This window comes from Pinus tabuliformis, chromosome 3_2 (genome assembly GCF_031772625.1).
Source record: "Pinus tabuliformis cultivar Carrire ecotype Pingquan chromosome 3_2, CPIR1, whole genome shotgun sequence".
Classification (NCBI taxonomy): domain Eukaryota; kingdom Viridiplantae; phylum Streptophyta; class Pinopsida; order Pinales; family Pinaceae; genus Pinus; species Pinus tabuliformis.
Window position 1 is genome coordinate 327,204,144 of NC_142302.1, and position 15,984 is coordinate 327,220,127.

The 15,984-nt window shown below is 36.1% G+C and overlaps 1 pseudogene across 1 annotated transcript in view; it reads right to left on the reverse strand.

The window, feature by feature from the left end:
- Window positions 1-214: 214 nt before the first annotated feature.
- The window catches only part of LOC149180838 (putative 3-beta-hydroxysteroid-Delta(8),Delta(7)-isomerase), a 48,062-nt pseudogene continuing 32,292 nt past the window's right edge, over window positions 215-15,984 (reverse strand). The window contains exons 2-4 of the transcript XR_016256973.1: window positions 1,233-1,379; window positions 986-1,094; window positions 215-587 (exon numbers count right to left, since the gene is read on the reverse strand). The product of XR_016256973.1 is annotated as a putative 3-beta-hydroxysteroid-Delta(8),Delta(7)-isomerase (transcript). The remainder of the gene's footprint in view (window positions 588-985; window positions 1,095-1,232; window positions 1,380-15,984) is intronic.

The following is a 15,984-nucleotide window of genomic DNA, read 5'->3' on the forward strand; positions in this document are numbered from 1 at the left end:
CCAGCAAAACGACAATTTTCCCGACCAAATTATAATCTCAGTAGGCAACGCCATAATAAATTGTTATCCCTCAGATTATCATACTAATTTCCAAAACAATGTCCTTCCCCAAATCCGTTTCATTCTAAGCTTTCAATATAGCAAGACAGCATTCTTTACTCTCATGGACAACAATCATGAAGCAGTATTTGCTCAAGAAATAAGACACTCTTCATAAATAGCTCAAATTTCAAAATATAATTAATCACGTAGTTGTCAATATTCAAACCAGATTAATGTGGCAATAAATTAATAACTGCGATGCTCAAGACGAACTCCCTGGCTCGGGAATCAGCTGTTTTTTGGTTTTGCCGTCAAAAAAGCGTGACTTATTTTTTTCCAGCATCTTACAGCAATATATTGAAGGTATTACCAACCAGAAGCTGTTTGCCAACACAAAGTAAAGCCAATAGTAATATCGACCAGCAGAGAAGTTGTCACCTTCCAAAAATGCTGTAACAAAATATACAATGTCACCATAAAGTTGGCCCAAACAAATTGCCAATTGGAGTGTGTAATTGTATGGCTTCCTTGCTGCTATTGCATACCTGTGGCCAAAAGAAAAATGGAAAAAGTTAAAACTATGCCTTGGTTCTTATTTAGGAAGGCTTGCATCCATGGATTCTAATTTTCCTATTCATTCAACTACAATATCTAGTTGAACAGGTGCAATGCAACAGGAAATTTCTTGTTTCTCCAATGGTGGAGAGATAAATTGTATGCCTTGTTAATGTGCCTGTAATCCTTGCAAATGGATTTAGGCCTAAAATAAATGGGGTCAATCACATGAATTCCTTGTATGCATATAGTTCTCAAAAAAGGATGCATCATAATATTTAACAATTTGAATTTTAAGGGATCTTAAAGCTAATATTCATAAATCATTAACACAATGGAAAGCATTGAAACAACATATAAGTGTGTAACATTTGGTTCGTGTTCTTACACAGCAAGAAGGCAGGCAGGTCCCTCTATTACAGCAGTGATTCCTTCTACTGTAACTACAGCAGAATCTCTTGCTGCATACCTTGAATCACCCTTGCTGTACTCTTTCCCTGCCAATTTATCCACAGGCATGCCACAACCAAGTCAGCAAACTACAGTTGAAACAGATAGAGAAGGTAAAGACGGTACATTAAATTTTTGGGGAAAGTAAAGAGATTTTATATCAGGAAAAGAGAGAGAGAGCTCACAAACTTCCGCCAGGTAAAAAGGAGATTCGAGCTTGTAAAAGTTTGGAGAGAAAACAAAATACCCTTCGAGAACCAGATGAGTTAACCCAGTAAACGCCCACCAACACATAAGAATTCTATCAATGGATGAGATCTTGGAGCATCTTCCTGTAGCCAAAAAAACTCATTTGAGCATTACTCGAAACCCAAAACATCTTCTCCCTTAAAGCCAAAATATTTGACTCTAGCTTCAAACCATACTATTATGCGTCACCATTTTAGAGTTAATCTGCAGATTGCCATGGAACGTAACAAAGTTGATTTTATGCATTTCATTTTAAAACTGAAAACATTTGAGAAATTCTTCCATGTACAGATATCAATTGGCCTAGCCTGGATCATTGAGAAGAACGTTATCCTCTCCACCCAAGTTAAATTCTCACAAGTGACGTGTTGAGCTCTTTACGTGTATATTGTTGTGATTGCAAAGTTTTTCTATGTACAGATATCAATTGGCCTAGCCTGGATCATTGAGAAGAGCGTTATCCTCTCCACCCAAGTTAAATTCGCACAAGTGACATGTTGAGCTCTTTACATGTATATTGTTGTGATTGCTTTGAGCCCTGTTGTTAACCTTACCTTGTGCCCTGAAGAATCTAGGATATGCCCTACATACCATACTTGGAATGAGGGGAAGTGCCCAAGGGATTTTCCCTGATATGTTATTACAACAACAAAAAAATATTCCAGGTAGAGACAGTAAGGAATAGATAATATTTGAATATCAGAGGCTCAAGAAGTGAGATTGCGAATATGAATGGTTTGTGAATCCCTACTCTGCATGCTTACCATTGAATTGATAAACGACCATGATAGTCCAATCACACAGGCTCTAGGAATAAGCTGAGGATACACAGGATGGGGTGATGTGACAAAGGCACTAATGTCTTTCCTGAGGAGGGTGTCATTCATCAGTCATATTGTTCTTCCATAAACTCCAAACCAACATATTAACAACCTGGAATAGAAAGGGATGTTTATCTTCGAGCTATTTAATGATTCCGTACTACTAACTGTTGGTACTTTAAGTCACTACATGTGAATTTGGTCCTGAAGTTTCCATCAACCTAACTCTAGCCGACCCAATTTCAGCGACAAACAAACCAATAGTTTCAGTGTTCTATCACTAACTAATTCTATGATCTATCCAGAACCAGGGACCAGCCAAGACAACTAGCTTCTCTTTCTCTGAGGAAGAGACTACAACAAAAAAAGGTCTTTGGAACATAAGTGGAAGTTCAAAAAATTTAATCGAGAACCAAGATCCTTTGAAAATCTAGATCAAATCTCTACTTGAGAGAACCATAAATGTACTAGAGGAAGAGTCACTTATAATTTTGAGAATGAGAAGATCTGCTTTAGAATTGCAGTTCCAAGGGAGTTTGGGCATGGCGAACAAGGAAGAACCTTCTTGAATAGTAAGAGTTCCTCAAAACCATTTTGAATGGAAGTAGAAGCAAATAAAATTAGTGCGCGAATTGAAGATGCCTTAAAGGTGCTTAGAAGCTTAGTACCCAAGAAGGGGTGGAGACAATGGGAGCAGAGAGAATTATTAGAAACTGTAACTAGTTTTGGTCTTCATAATTATCATTGTACTTGTATCATTGTATATTTGGGATATATGCTAGGTATATGTACTGTTTTTATTTTAATAGAAGCAGCATTTTTTTCTTCTGAAAAAAAAATAGATATATATATATATATATATATATAAAATCAAAAATAAGAAAAAAAAAAATATTTTTCAAGCATAAATTTATGCTCAAAAATTATTATTTCATTAGTTAAGCACATTTTTCATGCTTCTATGATTTGATGAGTCAAAGAATCAAAGCGTTATTTGGATGCTTCTAGGATTTGATGAGTCAAAAAATCAAAGCGTTATTTAGACCTATGGTAAAGAAAAAGAAAAAAAAAATTTAAATATATATTTTGGATCAAAAATACCTTTAGATGCCAAATCGTCCTGCCCCAAAATACGTGTATTCGCACAACATAAATAAAAAATGATTTGAGCTCATTTGGACACACACTTCGCTTGATTAGTTCTGAACTTTAGCAGAAAAAGGGTCAAAGTCTGCTATTGAAAAAGAGTTTCTTATATTACCGGATCCGTCAACCCCAGTGGTTGAATACACGGATCCCCGTATCGGAGACAGATTCAGACTCGGATCCACCCAGCATCTGTCCGCGTCTAAAACTGTTCAATGTCCGCACAAAACCAGCACAGCTAATAATTAACAAGGAAGTTGGCTACTCTGGTTCATTAATTTTTCCTTTGGTTAACCATATTATAAACTTTAATGCAAGATTATAAGTTACCGCAGTTTGGATATTCGATATCCTAATCAAGTTTTATTTTTATTTAAAGTATAAAAAAGCGAGTTTCATGAAGTAAGTTCTATAAAGTAATTTTATTAATCATTTAACTTAAATATAAAGTAATTTTAATGATCATTTAATTTAAATATAATAATAGTTAATGCTCATTTAATTTAAATATAATGTAACTTTAATAGTCATTTAATTTAAATATAATAATAGTAATTAATGTTTGAATATTATGATACATTAATTGTAATATAATTAAATTAATAATTAATTGTAATATGATTAAATTAATAATTATTTTAAAAGTATTACATAGAAGTTTATATTTAAAATTTTAAATAAAAGTTATAAATTTTTTATTTATATAAATTTAATTAATATTTATCAATAATATATTAATTCTGATATTAATCATCTAACAAATATTTCTATAAGTATTATATATAAAAATTATATATTTAAAATTTAATATATGTTTTTATTTTACTTTTATATAAATTTAATTTTTTAAAATTATAAAATATTTTATATTGTTTGTACTTGTCATATCCAGATACGTATCCTGGCGGATCTGTATCTGAATCCATATCCGTCTCTGGATCCAAATCCTGGTAATTTAGAGTTTCTCTTGAACTCTGTTTTGTGAAAGTTTGTTTGTTGGTCTCTTGCTGATGGATTTGTTGTACAGAAAGGAGGGTTTGATTTGGCATCTAGAGGTTGTACAGAAAGGAGGGTTTGATTTGGCATCTAGAGGCTTGGAGTCTGTTTATGGTCATGGATATCTCACTTTGAACTGATTCTCTAAGAAGAGATTTTTCTAGGTTTTCCCCTTGGAGGGGTTTTGCCCTAGCTTGGAGCCTATATCTTGTGTTCGTTATGTTTTATACGTTTGATAATTGTTTGATGAAAAAAAGCATAATTAAATTAATAAAAAGCCAACAAATTTCACGAGCAGTTATCAAAGAAAGAGAAATCTAATATAATCTGTAAGCCTCCCAATTTCTCAACAAGAATCAGACCTTCCACCTTGTGAGAAGAATCCTGAAGAGAAAGCTCACACATGGCCTGATCTTATAGAAGGACTTGAAGAATCCCCAGGAGTACTGAGCGAAGGTAGAAAACCAAAGACTACGAATGGGTGATCAAGAAATCCTACTGCACCTTAAGACAGATCTTACACTCACTCCTTTAGTCCAAATTTCAACACCACCTGAGAAGAATCGAGAATCTCTCACCTAGATTGGAAAAAAAATTGCACAAAAGAATACCTCTCATAGGAGTACTTTCTAGTGCAAAGATTTTGTGGAAATGAACATCTACAGAAAACTTCTTGAATATATAAAATCTCAATGTTGATTGAATCATCCAGAACTGATTCTGCCCTATGAGAATGTGCCTGCCAATTGTAGAAGCTATTATTCACATAGGCATCTTGCATCTTTTTGCCCCTGCCATAAAACGTCACCTTCCTTGGAATAGAAAGGCACACAGGAGCCAACTAAGAAAAGGAAAAGAATAAGAATGGAGACGAAAAAATGACATTCTCACTAAACACTGAAATGAAAAATGTTGTAACTAAACACAAAAAATCGGTCATGTATAAATGAGCTGTTTTGTATGTAAGCTAATTATTTGTAATGTAACAAGTTAAAGTTCTGGTTGTAGCCTCTAGGTCTTTAGAATGTTCGTTGTACGACTGTACAAGACAACTTATATTAAGCAAGACCAAAACAGAGTGATTAGTGTTCATAAAGGCATAATTACGTATAAAGGTAACTTGGGCTTAGGGCTTCACTCCCACTTCTGTATAAATAGGAGATTTCCCCATCTCTATGTAACTGAATTCTATCTACCAGACAGTCAAATCATATTACTCTTTTTGGAGTTCTTCCTTCATGAATCCAGATTTGCAGAAGCAATTCAATCTTGGGTGTGTAGGTGTTCCAAATATTTTTGTGATTTTGGTGCCTTTATCAATATCTCCTCCTTTTAGTTCTTCCATGGCGAGCTTCTTTCTACTATTATTTCATCTTCGTATGATCATTTTGTTGCAGGAGTGTCTATTTTGCACTTTGGGCATTACAAGTGGTATCAGAGCAATGATTGTGTGCAAAGTGCACAGAAAAAGGAATGTAAATTGCAAAAGCCATAACTTTCCAGTTTTGACAGCAAGCTCAGATGGGAATCAAGGCGGTGTCATTTGAAAGTGAGCTCCGAAAGCCTTCAGAAAACTGGTAATAATAGAAATTCTGAGTAAGTATTCAAAAAGTTACAGCTCATCAGACTCAACCTTCTTGAACTGTCATTTTTGCAGGTGGAAACAGTAGACTAACTTGTGAGAGACAACTCTTTGCTCAAACCTCTGAATCAGGAGATTCAAAGGTGGTTTGGACCATAGTCAAGAGAAGCATCCATATCTAACTTTTCAGCCCAAATGGACTAGTGGTTGCAGAGATATGAATATTTGAATTCAAAGTACTCAAAAGACTCTATTGCTGAAATTTCTGAAGTTCCATGTTAAAAACTGATCTTTTTGTTACTTTTGGATATTGGCCACAAATATTCACTATGAATTTTATCCTTATAAAGGAATTTAAAAGTTCAATGAAAATAATAAGATAAAATATACTAGATAAGATAATTTATTTATGAACAACAAATGAACACATGATTAACAGATACACCCTGTGTAAATACAGTGTGGGAGTATCAAAAACAACTCATAGATCAATACTAAGAACAAAAAACAAAAAGAATGAAACAGAACTAGGTGCCTAGATAAGAGCTATAAACCAGCAGTCTAACAAAAAGAAAAGATAGTGTAAATGTAGTGATATAGTAAGAGGGCCAGCGACTGGAGATCTCAGTGCTGTGTGTGTGTGAGAGAGAGAGAGAGAGATGATGTCAAATCCTGCTGATCCTGATGGCAGAGGATGAGGGAGGGGACCAAGAGATGGGCTCACCGTTGGAGTCATCAATCACTATGAAAAGGCCAATGCAATAGCGGATGATATCCTACTGGGAGTGACCAGGGATAAGGGGAGCCAGTGGTACAAAAGCACAGAAAAGATACTAAAGAAATAAGGCAATGAAAGATATTGCTCAAAAATGATGCAAGAAGAATACGAAAATGAAGATGTTTGGTGTTAGGGCCCTATAATACTAGTGTAGCCCCTATATTGTTATTGTTGTGCCCTATAGAAGTCCACTATTGTTATTGTTGTGCCCTTAGATTAGTATTATTATGTAGGCACTAATTATAGTTTTACGCTTTAGACTCCTATATATACCAAGGAAGTCTTGTCATTTGAATCATTCAAAAATTGTTCATTTATGTGATGTAAAAGGAGGTTGCCCCCTCGAAGTGGCTTATTATCAAGGAGATGATCTATCTTTTCTTATGTTTTTGTGTTATTTTGATCTAGGTACGTAACATTTGGTATCAAAGCACATGAATCTCGGGATTGTCTTCCTCAAAACTAGTCATCTTGGAAGTTTTGCTATAACTTCTTTTTGGCTAGGGCTAAGGGTCTAACACTTTTTACAGTAAGAATATTGCAAGTCGAAGTACTTTGGGTTAGGGTTTCAGAAAAATATTCACTGCGGTTTGAATGTTATGATCAATAAAAGTTAGGGTTTTTTACAAGCCCTGAATTTAGTCTTCAACAGGTGTCCTGCGGAAAATCAGCATAACTTCCTCTTCAAGCATCTGATTTGAATTCCTAAAAAGTTACTGAAAAAATGCACGAACTGTAGTTTTTCTGGTACCAGTTTCAAAGCCTAAGGTTGATACAGTGACACGTAGAAGCCTGTGAAAATTCACTATACTGAACCAGTGCATAATCAGGTCATCATGGGAGATTTGGCATAACTTTATCTTGAAGAATCCAATCTTGATCTAACTTGTGTGGTTGGAAAGAAGACACAACAAGCTACCTCAAGATAAAGTTTCAGATCTTGGGAGGCTGAAATCACAAAGATACAACAGTTTTAAGGTCGGCCAGATCAACAAGCTCAAAATCAAGCATAACTTTTAAAACTGCATAACTTTTGTTTGAAAAATCAGTTTGAAGTGATTTAAAGGGCATAGTGAAGCATAGATATCATTATTTGGATCCAAATGTCTCCCAAACAAAAAAATGCTACACCCATTAAGCCCCAAGAATTAAGACCCGAGAAAGCTCTACTATGACACATGAAAAAGAAAAAGAAATTCAACACGATATATCAAAATTATGATACCAAGTGCAACAAATTTCCTCTCAAAAAGAGCAACCAAAGGTGAACTAGAAGCGATAATGAATGTTAAGATGGATGGTTTAAAAGCATACATAAAAAGGGGCCATGGAAGGTTTAAGAGCAGACATAAAAGGGGACATGGAAGGATTGACAAAATTGCTACAAGAAATGCTTCCTAGTGGTGACAAGATATTCAATGAAACTCATGATGAAAACAAAAGGAATGTGAATCATGATTTTAAAGACTCCAAATTTGGGTGGAAGACCAACCACATTACAAAGATCGATATCAGAAAGTTTGATGGCAAGTATCCAGTAACATGGATACTATAGATGGAGCATTTTTTTGATCTACACGATGTGCAACACACACAAAAGGTACGAATTGCATCTTTATATTTAGAGACCAATCAATTTGTGTGGTATCGATGGCTTTGTTCTCGTAAATCAATTGTCACTTGGACAGCTTTTACAGAGGAATTGATAGCACATTATGAGGATACAAAGAGCAATGCCTTCTTTATCCAATTGATAAATCTCAAACAAAGAGGTTCAATTGCGAAGCACATTGAGAACTTTCAACATTGAATATCAAGGTAACTATATTCCCGAGGAGCATCTAACTGATGTCTTCATAGGGACTTTAAGAGATAACATCCAACACGAGGTTCACCTTTGGGAACCTAAGACATTGGAGAATGCGTTCAAGGTGACGAGAAACGTTGAAGCAAAATTATGGCAACAAGGAGGTCAACCACTCACAACTATAAAGATGGAAGTGTTGTCACTCCTAGCCTCCCACAACCTACAAGGTTGACACCACTACAACTGGAGGAAAAAAGAGCAAAAGGGCTTTGTAACAATTGTGGTAGCAAATATAGTAAAGGTCATAAGTGCACTGAGAAGAAATTATTTTACATAGATTGTGAAGAGGAGGAAGATAAGGAACAAGAAACATCATAAGAAGAAGATGTACACCAGGGACCAACTCCAAGGGTTGAGATAGAAGAAATCAATCCGACCAAATCTTATAATGCATTGGTTGTAATCCAAATTACCACTCCTCAAACTCTCAAGATAGAAGAATATATCAAAAAGAAAAAGGTAATAATGTTGATTGATTGAGGTGGTACCCATAATTTTATTCATTGTAAGATAATAAAGGATTTGAATTGTTTTATATATCTAACACCAAAGTTCCAAGTGACGGTTGTAGGTGGAGGAACTATAAATTGCGTAGGGAAGTGCCATAATATCAATCTAACCATGGGGGAATATGAATTGAATAGTCCAATGATTGTCATTCCAATGGGTGGTGTTGATGTTGTATTAGGGGTACAATGCAAGGTTGCGGGGGAGCGCCCCCCCCCCCCCCCCCCGAATCTGCTCCCGAAGCGCTCTCCCTTTGGGAGCACATTAAGACCGCACTCCCAAAATTTGCTCCTATAGGAAGTGAATTTCAGGAGCGCGCTCTCTAGCTTTTTTCACAAAAAAAAAAAATCAAACACGTTCCAAACGCATTTTTTTTCAAAGAAACAAGAATTTTTTAGTGGGGCAGCCTAATGATCAAGCCTATGGCCCTAGTATTGATATGAAATTCATGGTAATGTTAAATTCTTAAATTAAAAGTAACAATCTCCTTTATCTTTCATTTTCATCCTTTTACTTAAATTTTTAAGATTACCATGAAATGACTTAGGATGTTTGAGAGTGGTTCCAACCTCGTTGGATTTCATATGAAAAAAGTAGAGTTTTAGATCTCACTCAAAATACAACAGACTTATCAGTTCAAGATTTCAAGATTGGGGGGATTGCCATGTTTCCATTGGATTTTGTCATGTACTAGGATATGAAACTCGAATTTAATCAAGAGCACCGATCCCGCTATGTGCCTTGATGTTAGTGACATTGGTTGTCAAACTCGTCTATCATGACCCTACTAAAAATGTACCCATCACTCTGTCGAAAAGTGTAACTAGGTTCGGTCTTCATAATGACATAAGTAATCATGATTTCACGTATTTGATGTAAAGAGAAAAATAAATTTATTATTTTCATTCTTCAGGCATGGGTTTCATGCTCAAGGTTATTTGATTTCTAGGTCAAGGGTCCATTGAGTGCTTCTAGGGCTTGTCTTTGAGTCAACAAGTCATAAGGGTCATTGTAATATTTTGAAGACCCATTTGGGCATCATGTATTATGAAAGAGAAAATTATTTGAGTCATAAAAGACTGTCCAAGACAAGTCAAACTTGTTGCAACAAGTCGGCCTTCAAAGGATGATAAGTCGGCCTTCCAAGAGGAACATGTTGGCCTATTAAGGGCATCCTAGTAGCCTATATATAAGAGGGAAGTCGACTTCATTTTGAGGATATCCATCATTCATCAAGAAGTTTGATCACGAGAAAAGAAGAAGTGTCATCTCAAGCGAAGAAGGAAGAGACAAGAAGAGAGATAAATCGAAGTATTTCAAGCACTGTTTTGGGTTTTTTTCCTCACACATGTGAAGTTAGGGCATCAATCTTGTTGCATCAAGTACCGAATTGCAGTCATACTAGGAAGCCGAGAATTGTCTCTAAAAGAAGTCTCCTTTGCAAGTCAAATTACCTAGGAGAAGAAGCCATCCCAAGCGAAGGAAAAAGAAGGGTAAAAACACCATATTCTCCCACACGTGCAGAAACTAGGGTTTTTGCAGTAGCTGAAATTGCAGTCATAAGTTGAGGTCAAAGAAGAGAGTTGCAGCAGTTGTGAAGTTGGTTTGACTTGTATTGACATTGCTAGAAGAAAGTTCTTCAAAGGAGAGGTTTGACTTGGTGTTGGAGGGGTCTTTGTCAAGGGTCATAGGTCTTGGAATTCGTCATTTGAAGTTCTATAAGAAGAGAAGAATTCTTGTGGGTTTTCCTCTCAAGAGAAGAGGTTTTGGCCTTGGCTTGTAGCCTACATTTTGTGTCCTCTTGTCTATTTGATCTCCATAGTTTGGTAGTTGTTTGATGATAAGAACATAATAATAATCAAGTTAAGTTAAAACACATCACAAGCAGTTATCAAAGTAAGAGAAATCACCTAATCTAGCTGCCCTAGATTCCTCAACTTGGTATCAAAGCTAACGTGACAAGACAAGGAAAGGCAGTTTGAAGAAGGATCATCAAAAGGAGTATCAAGAAAGTCAAGACATCAAAGAGGACATCAAACCATCAAGAAGGACTAGCCTACACGTCATCTTTAAGAAAGGATCTAAGGAGCATCAAGGTGGACTACCCATCTCATCGCAAGGATCATACCATCTAGAAGCAACATAAAGAGGAAGATCTCAAAGACTCTACTTTCAAGAAGGCCCCTACCTCCACTCAATCAAAGGACTTTACATTTGAAGCACCATGAGAAGCCTCCACATTCTACATTATCATCCAAGGAAGTAAAAAAGAAGCATTGCAATCATCATCTAAGACATCAAGGTGATCTCCCTCACATTGAAGCAAAGATCACATCTCAAATATCCTTGAAGAAGATCATCAAAGAAGCAACATCATCAAGAAGTCATCAAGTTGAATATATCATTATCGAGGAGCATCTTCACTTGTCAAGTAAGTATCTTTATATCTATGTCTAAATCTACTATCAAAATGACTTCATTCTGCAAGGAAAGCAATAAATTGGTTGGGTCATCAAATTTCCTTGCACGGAAGAAGTGGATAGATTTGATCCTCATAGAGTGAAGTTGTTGAATATGTAAAGGGCTCCAACTTGAAACCATCTCAAGAGCAAGCTCAAGCATTATCAAAATATATGAAAGGGGAAATAAGGGCTCAAAGAATCCTTATAGAATCAATTAAGGATTCACTCATCCCTATGTAACAAAGATGAAGACATCAAAAGCAATCTATGAAAAGTTGGTAGAATTGTTTTCTATAAGCACTGCTAGAGAAGTTATATCTTTGAGAACCAAACTATACAAGCGGTGAAGGTATTAAAGGAAGAAGGGATAGCCTCATATCTTACGAGGGTGTCACAAATAAGAGACCAACTACAAGAGTTAGGGTAAATAATGTCCGACAAAGGAATGACCACCGTTGTGCTCAATGCACTACCTAATGAATGGTGTAACTTTGTATCAAGTATCTATGGAAAGAAGGAAGCCACTCCATTCAGTGAACTTTGGTCATTATGTAAGATTGAAGAAACTAAGTTAAAGGCAAAGAGTGAAGTTGGATCAAACGAACAAGTTCAAGCATATGTTGCCATGGCCAAGAGAAAAGGAAAGTTTGGAAAGTTTGGTCCTCAAAGAAAGAAGAAGATCGATATGTCAAAGATACAATGCTATGAATGTAACGAATATGGGCACTTTAAAAGGAATTGTCCCAAACTCAAGAAAGACAACAAGAAGAGAAAGGAAAGAAATGAAGCCCATGTCACTGAAGAAGTGGAAGAACCTAAAAGGAAGAAATCAAATAAAGAGGAAGTGAAAGATATCTACTATGACTGAGATAATCTCCTTCACTTAGTTCTATTCATTTTTGTAAAAGATAGCTATCATGATAGGAAGCATCACAAGAATGATAGGATGCATTAGAGCTTAAATAGAGATGACATCATCATAAAAGCATGGAAGTATAGCTAAAGTAGAAAGTCTACATGGTTGTAGCAGTCATAATGATAAAAAGGAAGTAGCTCACGGCATCTCCAGTGAAAGCATATAAGGACAATTGAAGTAGCAATCTATATGATTGGAGAAAGTCATCTAGCATAATAGAAGATAAAGAAATCATCCTACATCATCATCATTAGGAAGGAGCATTTACAAGATGAGGATAATCAATATCCTCCATTGGAATCTTCATTAGAAGGTTCACCTTTACTTGGAAGAAAGCAAGTGTCTCACTGACAGTCTACGGTCCACCTTCTGTGGGATCCACTGGTAAGGTATGATGACGAAGATGTGTAGCATGTTGAGTTGTTTGAAGCACTTTCATCTTCAAGCAAGGAAAAGAAGTTGCTAAAAGGAAGTCTAGATGACCAAAAGAAGGAAAAGGTATGTATTTGATAGATAAAGTCATGTCATCATATAGTTGCAGATAGCATGGTTGAATGTTCGATCTCATAAGCATGATCGAAGAAGAAGGATCTCTTCCATTAGAATGAAGCATGAAGGCGTGTAGATAATGTGCCTTGAACTCTTCTACATATTGATAAGATGAAATCAACATAATATGACCTCATATGGAATGAGGGAGTTGAAATCATGGTTCCTATGATGAAGGAACTATGTATAAGAGTTCCTAGGGAAACAATATGTGAATAAAGGAAGAAGAAATGCAACAATTGTCACGTAAGATAAGTAATCAACATTCGATAACTAGAAGAAGTAACTATGACATCTCCATAGAAGAAGAAGGTATGAAGACCATGATATGTATAATGGAAAAAGAAGACCTTCGTAACATATGTCTTGGAGATGGGTTCATACATGTGCAGGATGTTGATGTTGCAAGAAGTTGTTGTCACGACGAAAGGCCACCACAAAAAGGTAACCTTGATTTGATGTTCATTTTGATTTTTGAAAACATCTAGATCGGTTGTTACAGGGTTACTAAAAGAAGATTGTAGAAGTCACCTACAATACTCATGTGACTGGACGGAAGATCTTGAAAGAAACATGACTTGGAAGAGGTAGTTGTATGAAGAATAGTCAGATGTGGACTCGAAGATCACTTTCCGATAAAGAAAAGAATGACATGACTATTGGTTCAACCTTATGGTTCATTGAAGGAAAGTGATGGAAGATCGATGCCCTAATAAGAAAAAAAATCTAGAAGATTAAGGCTCCATGATGAAGAAGTTTAAGTTCATGATATCGAAAGAGGAGCCCAACAAGCAACTAATAGTACCATGATCTCCACCAAAGAGAAGATAGTTGTTGATTGGAAACAAGTCCCTAGTTAAGAAGGAGCTTGAACAAGTCCCCAGGTAAGAGGGAGCTTGGGTATATTCCTTTTATAGGAATGTGTAGATCCTCCCTAGTTGAGAGGGAGAGATAGACACATCATTCTTGTCTTCATGTTATGAAGAAAGAATGGAGGATTAGGTAAGCATCTGAGATTGATTCTGATACTCTTTGAAGATGTGGTAGGGCATCCAATAGGCAAGAGTAGTCAAAGAGGAAATTCCTTGAGGATGTGTTATTCCAAGATAGGAATTGTCCTAAAAGGACATACCCTTTGAACACCCAGGTGGGGGATGTGCCTTGAGAGACAATGATGATGGTGTTCATTGGTCTTGCTAGCATTGTGCTCTGATCTTGTGGAGAGATAGAGTTGTTCGTCAAGGCCTTAATGTGACAATGTTGGTTGGTATGATCAGATGCACTGGTATAAGCTGATAAGATAGCTTATGAGATGGATTACCAATCAGACTCTTCTTATGGAAATTCTTCAATATGAGAATGTACAAGTACCTTGTATGGATTATGAATACCTCCCTAGTTAATATGGGGTGTTGAAACGTGTAACTAGGTTCGGTCTTCATAATGACATATGTAATCATGATTTCATGTATTTGATGTAAAGAGAAAAATAAATTTATTATTGAATGATGATAGAAGAAGAGCTTAGTGAGAGTATAACTTCTAAGAAATTGAAGATCTGCAGCTCTTCTTGCTATCTTTATTATGAAATTTTCGAGTAAAATTTCAGAATAAATATAGCAAGAAGAGTTGCAGACCTTCAATTTCTTAGAAGTTATACTCTCACTAAGCTCTTTTTCTATCATCATTCAGTAATTTTCCTGATGATGGATCCCTGTTGGGATTTGAAACGTTGACAAGTATGATTATTACTATGGGTACTCCGAGATTCAACTAAAAGAAAATGAACCACAGATGCCTGAAATCCAAAATTATATCCCTGTACGGAGGGGATACATGGAATGAGACCATTTTACTCGAAAATTTCAGAATAAAGATAGCAAGAAGAGCTGCAGATCTTCAATTTCTTAATATTTATACTCTCACTAAGCTCTTCTTCTATCATCATTCAGTAATTGTCCTGATGATGGATCCCTGTTGGGATTTGAAACGTTGACAAGTATGATTATTACTGTAGGTACTCCGAGATTCAACTAAAAGAAAATAACCACAGATGCCTGAAATCCAAATTTATTATTGTCATTCTTGAGGCATGGGTTTCGAGCTCAAGGTTATTTGATTTTCAAGTCAAGCACCCATTGAGTGCTTCTAGGGCTTGTATTTGAGTCAACAAGTCATAAGAGTCATTGTAATATGTTGAAGACCCATTTGGGCATCATGTATTATGAAAGAGAAAATTATTTAATTCATAAAAGACCCTCCAAGACAAGTCAAACTTGCTGCAACAAGTTGGCCTTCAAAGGATGATAATTTAGCCTTCCAAGAGGAACATGGCCTATTAAGGGCATCCTAGTAACCTATATATAAGAGGGAAGTCGACTTCATTTGAGGACATCCATCATTCATCAAGAAGTTCGATCACAAGACAAGAAGAAGTCCCATATCAAGTGAAGGAGTGTCAAAATTGGCAACTAGGGCCAAATTCCACCTTATGACAACTCATATGATGGAGATGATTATTGCATTGGATTCCTCTTTTCAAGAGGTCCAATTTTGATATAAAGATCATCTCATTTTGACAAGCAGAAGTAGAATTTTGAATTTATTCTCTCATGCAAAATTGTCAAGGTCGGCGTCAGTGAAATGTAGGCTCAAGAAGCCCAATAGATATGTCTCCACACCCTCAACGAATTGTATAAATAGGAGTGACCTCTCTCCTCATTTGGACATCACTCAACACATCACATCATCTCTCTCTCCTCTCTTGATTGGTTCGTACAGCTTGAGGACAATCTCTCTCTTCTTTGCATGTGTGGCAGGAGGCCGGATTTTCTTGGACAGAATAGGTCAAATTTCAAAGGAACAGACCAGCATTGACCAAGGCTCATTTGACCTCCATTGACTTCATTTTTCAAGGCAGAATTTCATTCTTTGGAGGCCACATTTATTGGCATAGAAATCGAGGTGTTTCTCTCTCCTTTGACTAGGTTTCACTGAACTGCTTTGGGCTGACTTTGACTCTCCTGCAAGGCCGAATTGGATTGTTGTTGACCGAGCTACTTGG